Source organism: Arachis stenosperma, chromosome 1 (genome assembly GCF_014773155.1).
Source record: "Arachis stenosperma cultivar V10309 chromosome 1, arast.V10309.gnm1.PFL2, whole genome shotgun sequence".
NCBI lineage: Eukaryota > Viridiplantae > Streptophyta > Magnoliopsida > Fabales > Fabaceae > Arachis > Arachis stenosperma.
In genome coordinates this window covers 91,487,354-91,501,819 of record NC_080377.1, presented here as the reverse complement: position 1 = coordinate 91,501,819, position 14,466 = coordinate 91,487,354, and the positions used below count along the sequence as shown (strand labels likewise).

At 38.2% G+C, this 14,466-nt stretch overlaps 1 non-coding gene across 1 annotated transcript; it reads left to right on the top strand.

Annotated features, from left to right (window-relative positions):
* The first annotated feature begins 2,035 nt into the window (after positions 1-2,035).
* On the top strand, positions 2,036-2,143 carry LOC130949196 (small nucleolar RNA R71). The gene has a single exon (XR_009073345.1). It is a non-coding gene; the product is annotated as a small nucleolar RNA R71 (small nucleolar RNA).
* Positions 2,144-14,466: the final 12,323 nt, after the last annotated feature.

Below are 14,466 nucleotides of genomic sequence, written 5' to 3'. Positions count from 1 at the left end.
ATTCCTGGCGTTTAATGCCAGGTTCTTGCCCTTTTCTGGCGTTTAACGCCAGTATGGTGCCCCTTTCTGGCGTTAAACGCCCAGAATGGTGCCAGACTGGGCGTTAAACGCCCAACTGCTAGCCTCACTGGCGTTTAAACGCCAGTGAGTTCTTCCTCTAGGGTGTGCTGTTTTTCTTCCTATTTTTCATTCTGTTTTTGCTTTTTCAATGGATTTTGTGACTTCTTATGATCATCAACCTACAAAAAAACATAAAATAACAAAGGGAAATAGATAAAATATAATCATTGGGTTGCCTCCCAACAAGCGCTTTTTTTTAATGTCAGTAGCTTGACAGATGGCTCTCATGGAGCCTCACAGATACTCAGAGCAATGTTGGAACCTCCCAACACCAAACTTAGAGTTTGAATGTGGGGGTTCAACACCAAACTTAGAGTTTGGTTGTGGCCTCCCAACACCAAACTTAGAGTTTGACTGTGGGGGCTCTGTTTGTCTCTGATTTGAGAGAAGCTCTTCATGCTTCTTCTCCATGGTGACAGAGGGATATCCTTGAGCCTTAAACACATAGGATTCTTCGTTCACTTGAATGATCAGTTCACCTCCATCAACATCAATCACAGCCCTTGCTGTGGCTAGGAAGGGTCTGCCAAGGATGATGGATTCATCCATGCACTTCCCAGTCTCTAGGACTATGAAATCAGTAGGGATGTAATGGTTTTCAATTTTGACCAGAACATTCTCTACAAGTCCATAGGCTTGTTTTCTTGAGTTGTCTGCCATCTCTAGTGAGATTTTTGCAGCTTGCACCTCAAAGATCCCTAGCTTCTCCATTACAGAGAGGGGCATGAGGTTTACACTTGACCCTAAGTCACACAAGGCCTTCTTGAAGGTCATGGTGCCTATGGTACAAGGTATTGAAAACTTCCCAGGATCCTGTCTCTTTTGAGGCAGTTTCTGCCTAGACAAGTTCATCAGTTCTTTGGTGAGCAAAGGGGGTTCCTCCCAAGTCTCATTTCCAAACAACTTGTCATTTAGCTTCATGATTGCTCCAAGGTTTTAGCAACTTGCTCTTCAGTGACATACTCATCCTCTTCAGAGGAAGAATACTCATCAGAGCTCATGAAAGGCAGAAGTAAGTCCAATGGAATCTCTATGGTCTCATTTTGAGCCTCAGATTCCCATGGTTCCTCATTGGGGAACTCAGAGGAGATTGGTGCACGCCCATTGAGGTCTTCCTCAGTGGGTCTCTCTCTCTCTTCTCCATATTCGGCCATGTTTATGGCTTTGCACTCTCCCTTTGGATTTTCTTCTGTATTACTTGGGAGAGTACTAGGAGGGAGTTCAGTAACTTTCTTGCTCAGCTAACCCACTTGTCCTTCCAAATTTCTGATGGAGGACCTTGTTTCAGTCATGAAACTTTGAGTGGTTTTGATTAGATCAGAGACCATGGTCGCTAAGTCAGAGGTATTCTGCTTAGAACTCTCTGTCTGTTGCTGAGAAGATGATGGAAAAGGCTTGCCATTGCTAAACCTGTTTCTTCCACCATTATTGTTATTGAAACCTTGTTGAGGTCTCTCTTGATTCTTCCATGAGAAATTTGGGTGGTTTCTCCATGAAGAATTATAGGTGTTTCCATAGGGTTCTCCTAGGTAATTCACCTCTTCCATTGAAGGGTTCTCAGGATCATAAGCTTCTTCCTCAGATGAAGCTCCCTTAGTACTGCCAGGTGCATTTTGCATTCCAGACAGACTTCGAGAAATCAAATTGACTTGTTGAGTCAATATCTTGTTCTGAGCCAATATGGCATTCAGAGTGTCAATCTCAAGAACTCCTTTCTTCTGACTAGTCCCATTGTTCACAGGATTCCTCTCAGAAGTGTACATGAATTGGTTATTTGCAACCATTTCAATTAGCTCTTGAGCCTCTGTAGGCGTCTTCTTCAGATGAAGAGATCCTCCAGCAGAGCTATCCAAAGACATCTTGGATAGTTCAGAGAGACCATCATAGAAAATACCTATGATGCTCTCCATTCAGAAAGCATGTCTGAGGGACATTTTCTGATTAATTGTTTGTATCTTTCCCAAGCTTCATAGAGGGATTCTCCATCCTTCTGTCTGAAGGTTTGGACTTCCACTCTAAGCTTACTCCATTTTTGAGGTGGAAAGAATTTTGCCAAGAAGGCATTGACTAGCTTTTCCCAAGAGTCCAGGCTATCTTTAGGTTGTGAGTCCAACCATATTCTAGCTCTGTCTCTTACAGCAAAAGGGAATAGCATCAGTCTGTAGACCTCAGGGTCAACCCCATTAGTCTTGACTGTGTCACAGATTTGCAAGAATTCAGCTAAGAACTGATGAGGATCTTCCAATGGAAGTCCATGGAACTTACAATTCTGTTGCATTAGAGAAACTAATTGAGGCTTAAGCTCAAAGTTGTTTGCTCCAATGGCAGGGACAGAGATGCTTCTCCCATAGAAGTTGGGAGTAGGTGCAGTAAAGTCACCCAGCACCTTCCTTGCATTGTTGGCATTGTTGTTGTTTTCGGCTGCCATGTGTTCTTCTTCTTTGAAGAATTCGGTCAGGTCCTCTAAAGAGTGTTGTGTTTTGGCTACTCTTAGCTTTCTCTTCAAGGTCCTTTCAGGTTCAGGGTCAGCTTCAACAAGAATGCCTTTGTCTTTGTTCCTGCTCATATGAAAGAGAAAACAAGAAAATATGGAATCCTCTATGTCACAGTATAGAGATTCCTTGAGGTGTCAGAGGAAAAGAAAAATGGAAGACAGAGGTAGAAAATTCGAACTTATCAAAGAAGATGGAGTTCAAATTTTGCATTAAAGAATAGTGTTAGTCCATGAATAGAAGGATGTGAGAAGAAGGGAAGTAATTTTCGAAAATTTAAGTAAAAGATTTTGAAAACATTTTGAAAAACACTTAATTGATTTTCGAAAATAAGAGTGAAAAAGAAATCAAGTGATTTTTGAAAAAGATTTTGAAATTAGAAATTAAAAAGATTTGATTGAAAACTTGTTTTGAAAAAGATGTGATTAAAAAGATATGATTTGAAAACAATTTTAAAAGATATGATTTGAAAACAATTTGAAAAGATGTGATTTTAAAAATTAATGACTTGCCTAACAAGAAAAGATATGATTCAAACATAAAACCTTCCTTAACAGAAAAGGCAAAAAAATGTTCAATCAAATCATTAATTGTTAGTAAGTATCTTTGAAAAAGGAAAGAAATTGATTTTGAAAACATTTGATTGAAAAGATATGATTTGAAAAAGATTTGATTTTGAAAAACTTTGAAAACTTGAAAAAAATTGATTTTGAAAACAAAATCTTCCCCCTTGTGCCATCCTGGCGTTAAACGCCCAGAATGGTGCACATTCTGGCGTTTAACGCCCAAACTACTACCCTTTTGGGCGTTAAACGCCCAGCCAGGCACCCTGGCTGGCGTTTAAACGCCTTCTGTCTTCTTCACTGGGCATTTTTGAATGCCCAGCTTTTTCTGTGTGATTCCTCTGCAGTATGTTCTGAATCTTCAATTCTCTGTATTATTGACTTGAAAAGACACAAATTAAAAATATTTTTGGATTTTTAATAATAAGGAATAATCAAAATGCACTAAAATCAAATAATAATGCATGCAAGACACCAAACTTAGCAGTTTGTATACTACTGACACTATATGAGACACATAAAGACTCAAGCCAATTGAATTCAAAGATTAGAACACAAAAATCATCAAGAATTACTTGAAGATCCTTAAGACACATGAATGAATGCATGAAATTGACACCAAACTTAAGATGAGACACCAGACTTAAGCAAGAAACATCAAATATTTTTTGTTTTTATGATTTTGTAATTTTTTGTGTTTTTCGAAAATTAAGTGGAAAAGGAAAATAAAGGTATCAAAATTCTTAATGAGAATTCCAGGAATCATGCAATGTTAGTCTAAAGCTTTAGTCTAAAGAAATTAGACAAGGCCGGCCTAGCTTCAGCAGGACATTGCATTCAAGAACTAAATTGATGAAAATCAATCAGTCTTTGGTGATGATAAGAACATCACCTTGAAACACTAGAATTCATCCTTAAAGAACTCTGAAAAAAAAATACCTAATCTAAGCAACAAGATGAACCGTCAGTTGTCCATACACAAGAACAATCCCCGGCAACGGCGCCAAAAACTTGGTGCACGAATTTGTGATCAATACTTTTCAAAACATAAACAATCCCTAGTAATGGCTCCAAAGACTTGGTGTTCAATACCATGGCATAAACACAACTTCGCACAACTAACCAGCAAGTGCACTGGGTCGTCCAAGTAATAAACCTTACGCGAGTAAGGGTCGATCCCACGGAGATTGGTGGTATGAAGCAAGCTATGGTCATCTTGTAAATCTCAGTCAGGCAGACTCAAATGGGTATAGTGATAAACGAATAAAGCATAAAGATAAAGATAGAGATACTTATGTATATCATTGGTGTAAGAGCTTCAGACAAGCGTATGAAGATGCCTTCCCTTCCGTCTCTCTGCTTTCCTACTGCCTTCATCCAATCCTTCTTACTCCTTTCCATGGCAAGCTCGTGTAGGGTTTCACTGTTGTCAGCAGCTACCTCCCATCCTCTCAGTGAAAATACGTCCCTGATGCTCTGTCACAGCATAGGCTAATCATCTGTCGGTTCTCGTTCAGGCCGGAATAGAATCCATTGATTCTTTTGCGTCTGTCACTAACGCCCTAGCCTGCTAGGAGTTTGAAGCACGTCACAGTCATTCAGTCATTGAATCCTACTCAGAATACCACAGACAAGGTTTAGACCTTCCGGATTCTCTTGAATGCCGCCATCAGGTCCTGCCTATACCACGAAGATTCCGATTAAAGAATCCAAGAGATATTCACTAGAGCCTTGGTTGCTTGTAGAACAAGAATGGTTGTCAGTCACCTTGTTCATGAGTGAGAATGATGATGAGTGTCACGGATCATCACATTCATCAAGTTGAAGAACAAGTGATATCTTAGAACAAGAACAAGTGGAATTGAATAGAAGAACAATAGTAATTGCATTAATACTCGAGGTACAGCAGAGCTCCACACCTTAATCTATGGTGTGTAGAAACTCCACCGTTGAAAATACATAAGAACAAAGTCTAGGCATGGCCGAATGGCCAGCCTCCCAAAGAGGGTTCAATCATCAAAACATGATCAAAAGATGAAAATACAATAGTAAAAGGTCCTACTTATAGAAAACTAGTAACCTAGGGTGTACAGAGATGAGTAAATGACATAAAAATCCACTTCCGGGCCCACTTGGTGTGTGCTTGGGCTGAGCAATGAAGCATTTTCGTGTAGAGACTCTTCTTGGAGTTAAACGCCAGCTTTTATGCCAGTTTGGGCGTTTAACTCCCAATTAGGTGCCAGTTCCGGCGTTTAACGCTGGAATTTCTTGAGGTGACTTTGAACGCCGGTTTGGGCCATCAAATCTTGGGCAAAGTATGAACTATCATATATTGCTGGAAAGCCCAGGATGTCTACTTTCCAACGCCGTTGAGAGCGCGCCAATTGGGCTTCTGTAGCTCCAGAAAATCCACTTCGAGTGCAGGGAGGTCAGAATCCAACAGCATCTGCAGTCCTTTTGAGTCTCTGGATCAGATTTTTGCTCAGATCCCTCAATTTCAGCCAGAAAATACCTGAAATCACAGAAAAACACACAAACTCATAGTAAAGTCCATAAAAGTGAATTTTAACTAAAAACTAATAAAAATATACTAAAAACTAACTAGATCATACTGAAAACATACTAAAAACAATGCCAAAAAGCGTATAAATTATCCGCTCATCAACAAGCAACAATTTAAGTTTGGTGTTGTGATGAGCGGATAATTTATACGCTTTTTGGCATTGTTTTTAGTATGTTTTTAGTATGTTTTAGTTAGTTTTTATTATATTTTTATTAGTTTTTTGTTAAAATTCACTTTTCTGGACTTTACTATGAGTTTGTGTGTTTTTCTGTGATTTCAGGTATTTTCTGGCTGAAATTGAGGGACTTGAGCAAAAATCTGATTCAGAGACTAAAAAGGACTGCAGATGTTGTTGGAGGCTGGCCATTCGGCCATGCCTAGACCTTGTTCTTATGTATTTTCAACGGTGGAGTTTCTACACACCATAGATTAAGGTGTGGAGCTCTGCTGTACCTCGAGTATTAATGCAATTACTATTGTTCTTCTATTCAATTCAGCTTGTTCTTATTCCAAGATATGCATTCGCACCCAAGAAAATGATGAATGTGATGATTATGTGACGCTCATCATCATTCTCACTTATGAACGCGTGCCTGACAACCACTCCCGTTCTACAAGCAAACAAGGCTTGAATGTTTATCTCTTGGATTCCTTAATCGGAATCTTCGTGCTATAAGCTAGAATTGATGGCGGCATTCAAGAGAATCCAGAAGGTCTAAACCTTGTCTGTGGTATTCTGAGTAGGATTCAATGATTGAATGACTGTGACGAGCTTCAAACTCCTGAAGGCCGGGCGTTAGTGACAGACACAAAAGAATCAATGGATTCTATTCCAACCTGATTGAGAACCGACAGATGATTAGCCGTGCCGTGACAGGGTGCGTTGAACATTTTCACTAAGAGGACGGGATTGTAGCCAATGACAACGGTGATGCCCAACATACAGCTTGCCTTGGAAAGGAGTAAGAAGGATTGGATGAAGACAGTAGGAAAGCAGAGAGACAGAAGGGACAAAGCATCTCCATACGCTTATCTGAAATTCCCACCAATGAATTACATAAGTATCTCTATCCTTGTTTTATGTTTTATTCATATATCATCCATAACCATTTGAATCTGCCTGACTGAGATTTACAAGATGACCATAGCTTGCTTCATACCAACAATCTCCGTGGGATCGACCCTTACTCGCGTAAGGTTTATTACTTGGACGACCCAGTGCACTTGCTGGTTATTTGTGCGAAGTTGTGAAATTATGTTTAGACCATGGTATTGAGCACCAAGTATTTGGAGCTATTACCGGGGACTGTTTGAGTTGTGAAAAGAATGAATCACAATTTCGTGCACCAATGAGCGGATAATTTATACGCTTTTTTGGCATTATTTTTTTATGATTTGAATTAGTGAAATCCAGTTCATATTTATTCTTGGAGATTTATTTAATTTTAACTAAGTAGGTAGAAACATTTTTCATTTAGTTGCATTCATAGGTTGCATCTCATACATTCTATCATTCCCCTTCATCTTTATAGTTTCTCTTGAGCTTTGCATGAGGACATGCTAGTGTTTAAGTGTGGGGAGGATTGATAAACCCATATTTCATGAGTTCTTTTGTGCTTAATTTGAGTGATTTATATAATCCTTCACCTACTTATTCACATTAATTACATGGTTTTACTTTCCCTTCCTTATTATGTCATATTGTGAAAAACATGTTTCCTAAGCTTTGAAAATTAATTATTTTAATTACCTTTATTTCCATTCGATGCCGTGATTAGTGTGTTGAGTAGTTTCAGATTTTCTAAGGCAGAATGACTTAAAGGATGAAAAAGGAAACATACTAAAAGGAAAGGGGAAAGCAAAATGGAGCTTTAAGGAAACTGGTATCCACGCGATCGCATGGACGACGCGATTGTGTGCCAAGCACGAATCAGCAGCGACGCGGCCGCATGACTGACGCGACCGCGTGCCTTAAGCAGAACGCACATGACGCGGTCGCATGACTGACGCAACCGCGTGGCAAGGAAAAAGCTCCGAATGACGCGACCGCGTGACCCACGCGGACGCGTGACAGAGGCCACGCACCAGAAATTGCAGAAAATGCTCATAACGAGTTCTGAGACCCTTTTTGGCCCAAATCCAAGTCCAGAAGGCATAGACCAGAGGCTATAAAGTGGGGAAATGCATCCATTCATGAGGAGGCACTTATAATTCACTTCTCATGATTTAGATTAGTTTTGAGAGGGGTTCTCTCCTCTCTCTCTTAGGATTTAGGATTTCTCTTAGTTTTAGGAGTGACTCTCAATCCCAGGTTCAATGTTCTTTTACTTTATGTTTATTTCTTATTTTCAGACATTTGAATGCTTGCTTGTATTAGTTATGTTGCCTATTTGGCCTATGCCACTTTCATAATGATTTTCTTATTTAATGATATTTGAGGTATTTTAGTTTATGATTGTCCCTTTTTATTATTCCCAATCTGAGGATATTGTTATTCTAGTAGATTTAGTTTTTCCCCTTTTAGCTTTGGTTAAATAATTGGTGACTCTAGAGTTATTAAACTCATTGTTGATTGAAAATTGGAATTCATCCACTTAACTTACCTTCATAGTTAGAGGTTAACAAAGTGGGAGAAAAATCCAATTCTCATCACAATTGACAAGGATAACTAGGAAAGGACCTCCAGTTCTTATACCTTGCCAAAGGTTTATTTTACAGCTATTATTATTTTATTTTACTTGTCATATAATATATTCGCACCTTACTTCCAAAACCCCGATTTACAATCTTCATAACCAATAATAAGAACATACCTCCTTGTAATTCCTTGAGAAGACGACCCGAGGTTTGAATACTCGGTTAACAATTTTTAAAGGGGTTTGTTACATGTGACAACCAAAATGTTTGTACGAAGGGATTTCTGTCGGTTTAGAGACTATATCTACAACGCGACTGTTTTTATGACATTCTTTACTGGCAAAAATCCTAACGTCAATAGCCATCTGGGCATTAAATGCCAGAAAGAAGCAACTTCTGGGCGTTTAACGCCAGATTGGCAGCATCCTGGGCGTTCAGAAAAACGCCCAATGATAAAGGATTTTCTGGCGTTTAACGCCAGCCAGATGCTACAACTGGGCATTTTTCTCCCAGGAGAAGCTACAAACGGGCATTAAATGCCCAAAACATGCAACGTTTGGGCGTTTAACGCCAGGACTATGGGGAGGAGATAAATTCGTTTTCACTTCAAATTTTTTCCATTTTTCATGTTTCAATTCATGATTTCTTGCATAAACATATTACAAACTCTCATCCTTCAACTTCAATTCCAAAAATTTTTAATCCTAAACATGTTTCTTAATTTTTCTTCAATATCTTTTCAAACCTTTTTCAAAATTCAATTATCTTTTGGAATTCTTTTCAAATCTTTTCAAAATTTTTCTCAAATCTTTTTAAACTCATCATATCTTCTTTTCAAAATTCATATTTATCTTTTTCAAATATCTTTTATAACTTTTCAATTTTAAATTACATCTTTTTCCTATCATACTTATCTTTTACAAATCATATCTTCTATCTTATCTTTTTCAAAATTTTCGAAAACCCACCCCCATTCCCCTTAAATCCACGTTCGGTCTCCCTCTTCCCCTCCACTATTCGAAATTGGCTCTCCTTCTATCCCTCTCCTTTCCTTTCTTTCGCTTGAGAGCAAACAAACCTCTAAGTTTGGTGTATTTATCCGTGATCACTAAGCCAATACCCACTAAGATCATGTCTCCTAAGGGAAAACAAACCACTCCCAGAGGCAAGAAAGAGAATATTACAAAATCACTTTGGAATCAAGGGAAGTTCTTAACCAAAGAACATTCAGACCATTACTACAAAATAATGGGTCTTAGGTCAGTGATCCCGGAAGTTAAATTCGATCTGAAAGAAGATGAATAACCGGAGATCCAAGAGAAAATTCGAAACAGGAGCTGGGAAATCTTAGCTAATCCTGAAACAAAGGTGGGAAGGAACATGGTTCAGGAATTCTACTCTAATCTGTGGCAAACAGATAGGCAGAGAATAGCTGGAACCACCTTCTATGACTATCAGACTCTAGTCAGAGAAAAGATTGTTCACCTCCACCCTGACAAAATCAGGGAGATCTTCAAGCTACCTCAGCTGAAAGATGACCCAGACTCCTTTAATAGGAGAATGATGAGAACAAATAAGGGCTTGGACGAAATTCTAGAGGACATATGCCTCCCTGGAACCAAGTGGACAACCAGCACAAAGGGTGTCCCAAATTAACTCAAGAGAGGAGATCTCAAACCAGTCGCCAGAGGCTGGCTAAACTTTATTGGGTGTTCTATACTGCCCACCAGCAACCGCTCTGAAGTCACCATCAAAAGAGCAGTAATGATCCATTGCATTATATTGGGAAAAGAAGTGGAAGTTCATCAGCTGATTTCATATGAACTTTACACAATTGCAAACAAGAACTCTAAAGATGCCAAATTAGCTTATCCAAGCTTAATCTCTATGCTATGTAAAGATGCTGGGATAAAGATGGGAGTAAATGAGTATATCCCAGTTGAGCAACCAATCACCAAAAAGTCAATGGAAGGACAACAAGTGCAGGACGACCCCATCAAGAGGAAAGCACAGGAGTTCCTCCCGGAAATCCCTCAAATTGAATACTGGGAGCGTCTTGAAGCATCTGTCACCAAATTGCAAGAAGCTATGGACCTACTAAAGGAAGAATAGAAAAATCAAAATAGCATGCTTTGCAAACTATTTGGGGAACAAGGAGAGCAAAGGTGTGAACTGAGGGAACTGAAGCGTCAGAAGCTGTCTCTTGAAGGACCACACACTCCACAGACTAAGGGAGCATCCACCTCCTAAAATAAAGGTTGTTGAGTCCTAATCTTAGCCTTAACTATGTGATAATTGTTCTTATTAGGAATTTACCTTAGAAGTTATATATATGAAGTAGTAGTAATTAGTATCTCTATTTTGATTTTATCTCCAATTAAGCTATAATTTATTTTTCTCATCATCATCAAACATGAATAAAATAGAAGATTTTTAGAATAAAGAGGCAATATTTTTTTTTTTAGTTTTTAATAAGGAAAATTCTAATTATTTAGATGTAGTGGCAATACTTTTTGTCTTCTGAATGAATGCCTGAATAGTGTATATTTTTTATATTGAATTTTATGAATGTTAAAATTGTTGGATACTGAAAGAATGATGAACAAGAGAAATGTTATTGATGATCTGAAAAATCATGAAATTGATTCTTGAAGCAAGAAAAAGTAGTGAAAAAAAAGAGAGAGAGAAGGAGCAGTAAAAAAAACCAATAACCCTTAAAACTAAAAGGCAAGGGTAAAAACGATCCAAGGCTTTGAGCATTAATGGATAAGAGGGCCCAAGAAAATAAATCCAGGCCTAAGTGGCTAAATCAAGCTGTCCCTAACCATGTGCTTGTGGCATGCAGGTCCAAGTGAAAAACTTGAGACTGAGTGGTTAAACTCATGATCCAAAGCAAAAGAGTGTGCTTAAGAACTCTGAACACCTCTAATTGGGGACTTTAGCAAAGCTAAGTCACAATCTGAAAAGGTTCACCCAGTTTTGTGTCTGTGGCATTTATGTATCCGGTGGTAATACTGGAAAATAAAATGCTTAGGGCCACGGCCAAGACTCATAAAGTAGCTGTGTTCAAGAATCAACATACTATACTAGGATAATCAATAATACTATCTGAATTCTGAGTTTCTATGGATGCCAATCATTCTGAATTTCAAAGGATAAAGTGAGATGGCAAAACTGTTTGGAAGAAAAAAGCTACTAGTCCCACTCATCTAATTAGAATCTGAGCTTCACTTAAAACTATAAGATATTATTGATTCTTGATTTCTTTTTATCCTATTTTATTTATCTAGTTGCTTTACAAGCAACAGTTTAAGTTTGGTGTTGTGATGAGCGGATATTTTATATGCTTTTTGGGGGTATTTTTATATAGTTTTTAGTATGTTTATTAGTTAGTTTTTAGTATATTTTTATTTGTTTTTAGGCAAAATTCATATTTTTGGACTTTACTATGAGTTTGTATATTTTTCTGTAATTTCAGGTATTTTCTGGCTGAAATTGAAGGAGCTGAGCAAAAATCTGATTCAGGCTGAAAAAGGACTGCTGATGCTGTTGGATTCTGACCTTCCTGCACTCGGAATGGATTCTTTTGAGCTAAAGGAGTCCAATTGGTGCGTTCTCAATTGGGTTGGAAAGTACACCTCCAGGGCTTTCCATCATTATATAATAGTCCATACTTTGCGCAAAGATAAATGACGTAAACTGGCGTTTAACGCCAGTTCTATGTTGCATTCTGGCGTTAAACGCCAGAAACAGGTTACCAGTTAGAGTTAAACGCCCAAAATAGGTACAACCTAACGTTTAACTCCAAAAACAGCCTAGGCACGTGAGAAGCTCAAGTCTCAGCCCCAGCACACACCAAGTGGGCCCCAGAAGTGTATTTCTGCACTATCTATCTTAGTTTACTCATTTTCTGTAAACCTAGGTTACTAGTTGAATATTTAAACAACTTTTAGAGACTTATTTTAGTACCTCATGACATTTTAGATCGAAACTTTGTATTCTCTGACGGCATGCGTCTCTAAACTCCATTGTTGGGGGTGAGGAGCTCTGCTGTGTCTCGATGAATTAATGCAATTATTTCTTTTTTCCATTCAAACACGCTTGTTTCTATCTAAGATACTGATTCGTACTTAACCGTGATGAATGTGATGATCCGTGTCACTCATCACCATTCTCAACCCATGAACGTGTGCCTAACAACCACCTCCATTCTACATTAAATTGAATGAGTATCTCTTAGATTCCTTAATAAGAATCTTCATGGTATAAGCTAGAATTCATTGGCAGCATTCTTGAGAATTTGGAAAGTCTAAACTTTGTCTGTGGTATTCCGAGTAGGATTCAGGGATTGAATGACTGTGACGAGCTTCAAACTCGCGAGTGTTGGGCGTAGTGACAGACGCAAAAGAATCACTGAATTCTATTCTGACATGATCGAGAACCGACAGATAATTAGCCGTGCTGTGACAGAGCATTTGGACCATTTTCACTGAGAGAATGGGAAGTAGCCATTGACAACGGTGACGCCCTACATACAGCTTGCCAAAGGAGGAACCTTGCGTGCATGAAGAAGAAGGCAGGGGGAAAGCAGAGATTCAGAGGACAAAGCATCTCCAAAACTCCAACATATTCTCCATTACTGCATAACAATTACTCATTTTATGCTCTTTCACTTTTTACAATTGAAAATAAAGAACCCTATTGGTATCTTGACTAAGAATAATAAGATAACCATAGCTTGCTTCAAGCCAACAATCTCCGTGGGATTCGACCCTTACTCACGTAAGGTATTACTTGGACGACCCAGTGCACTTGCTGGTTAGTTGTGCGGAATTACATAGTGTGAGTGTAATTTTCGTGCACCACTTTCCTTCCACTTTCTCAAGCCATTCTTGCCTTCAAAATATTAAATCACTCAAACACACATATCAAGGCATCGAATGGGAGAAAAGTGAATTAAAATTGGCAATTTAAGCATGAAAAGCATATTTTTCACAATTAAGCACAATTAGGAAAGAATTCACAAAAGCATGCTATTTTAATAGATAAGTACAAGAAAAGTAAATGAAATCCACCCAAATAGAGCAAGTAAATTCCATAAAATGTGGATTCATCAGTGCCCCTGTCCCCCCCATCAATTGGCCATTGGAAGTGGCGATCCCGAACTCACCTTACAGATCACTGATGGCATGGAGGACCGTACCAAGCATTAAGTGTGGGGAAGTCGGTAACTAACTCCCGAAGGTAACAACTCTCTCTCTCAACACCAGTACTTTAATTTTTTTTTGTAGATAGGATAACTTGTATGGGTAGTTAGTTGCTTGCATTTAGGTACTACTTGGTTGACGTAATAAATTCTTTTTCAAGACACTTCTTTAAGGCATTTCACTATTTTGAATTAAAACTTTTTGAACTTGCTTGAAGAATTTTATTTTGGAACATGGTTTTAGAGCTCGAACACACAAAACCAGTGAAATTTTGAGCCTATTTGGTTGGTTGCCTATTATCAACCAATGTTTTATTTTGGTGTGTGTTGTTCTCTCTAAAATTGTGATCCTTGTCTTGCTTGATTCTATATTTCCATTGTTTGATGTATGCATGTACTTACATGATTGAGGGCTTGTTTCACTATAGCTCAAATACCCATATGGCCTTACCCTTTTATTTTCCTTTGCGACCCAATATTGAGCCTATTTTACCCCATTTATTCTCCATTTTAGCACATCATTAACTCTAAATGGAAAATAATAAATGTCCTAATTTGAATCCTTGGTTAGCTTAGACTAGTGAGATGTACATGAATTAAGTGTGGAGAAATTAGGTTTGGGGAATACTTGGTTAGGGAATTGGATATTTTATATTCTTATATGAAAATGTGAAAATAGTTTGGGTACTTGTTCATGCATCCAGCACATTAATCATATACATTAACTCACTGAAAAAAAAAAGAAAATAAAAAGAAAAACAAATATGAATAATAAGGAAAAGAAAAGAAAAAGAGAAACAATACAAAAGAAAAAAGAATTCCCTAAGGTTAATAAGTAAACTTAATGCATATGATTTATACTCAAAAGTTAGCAAGGTGTATGGA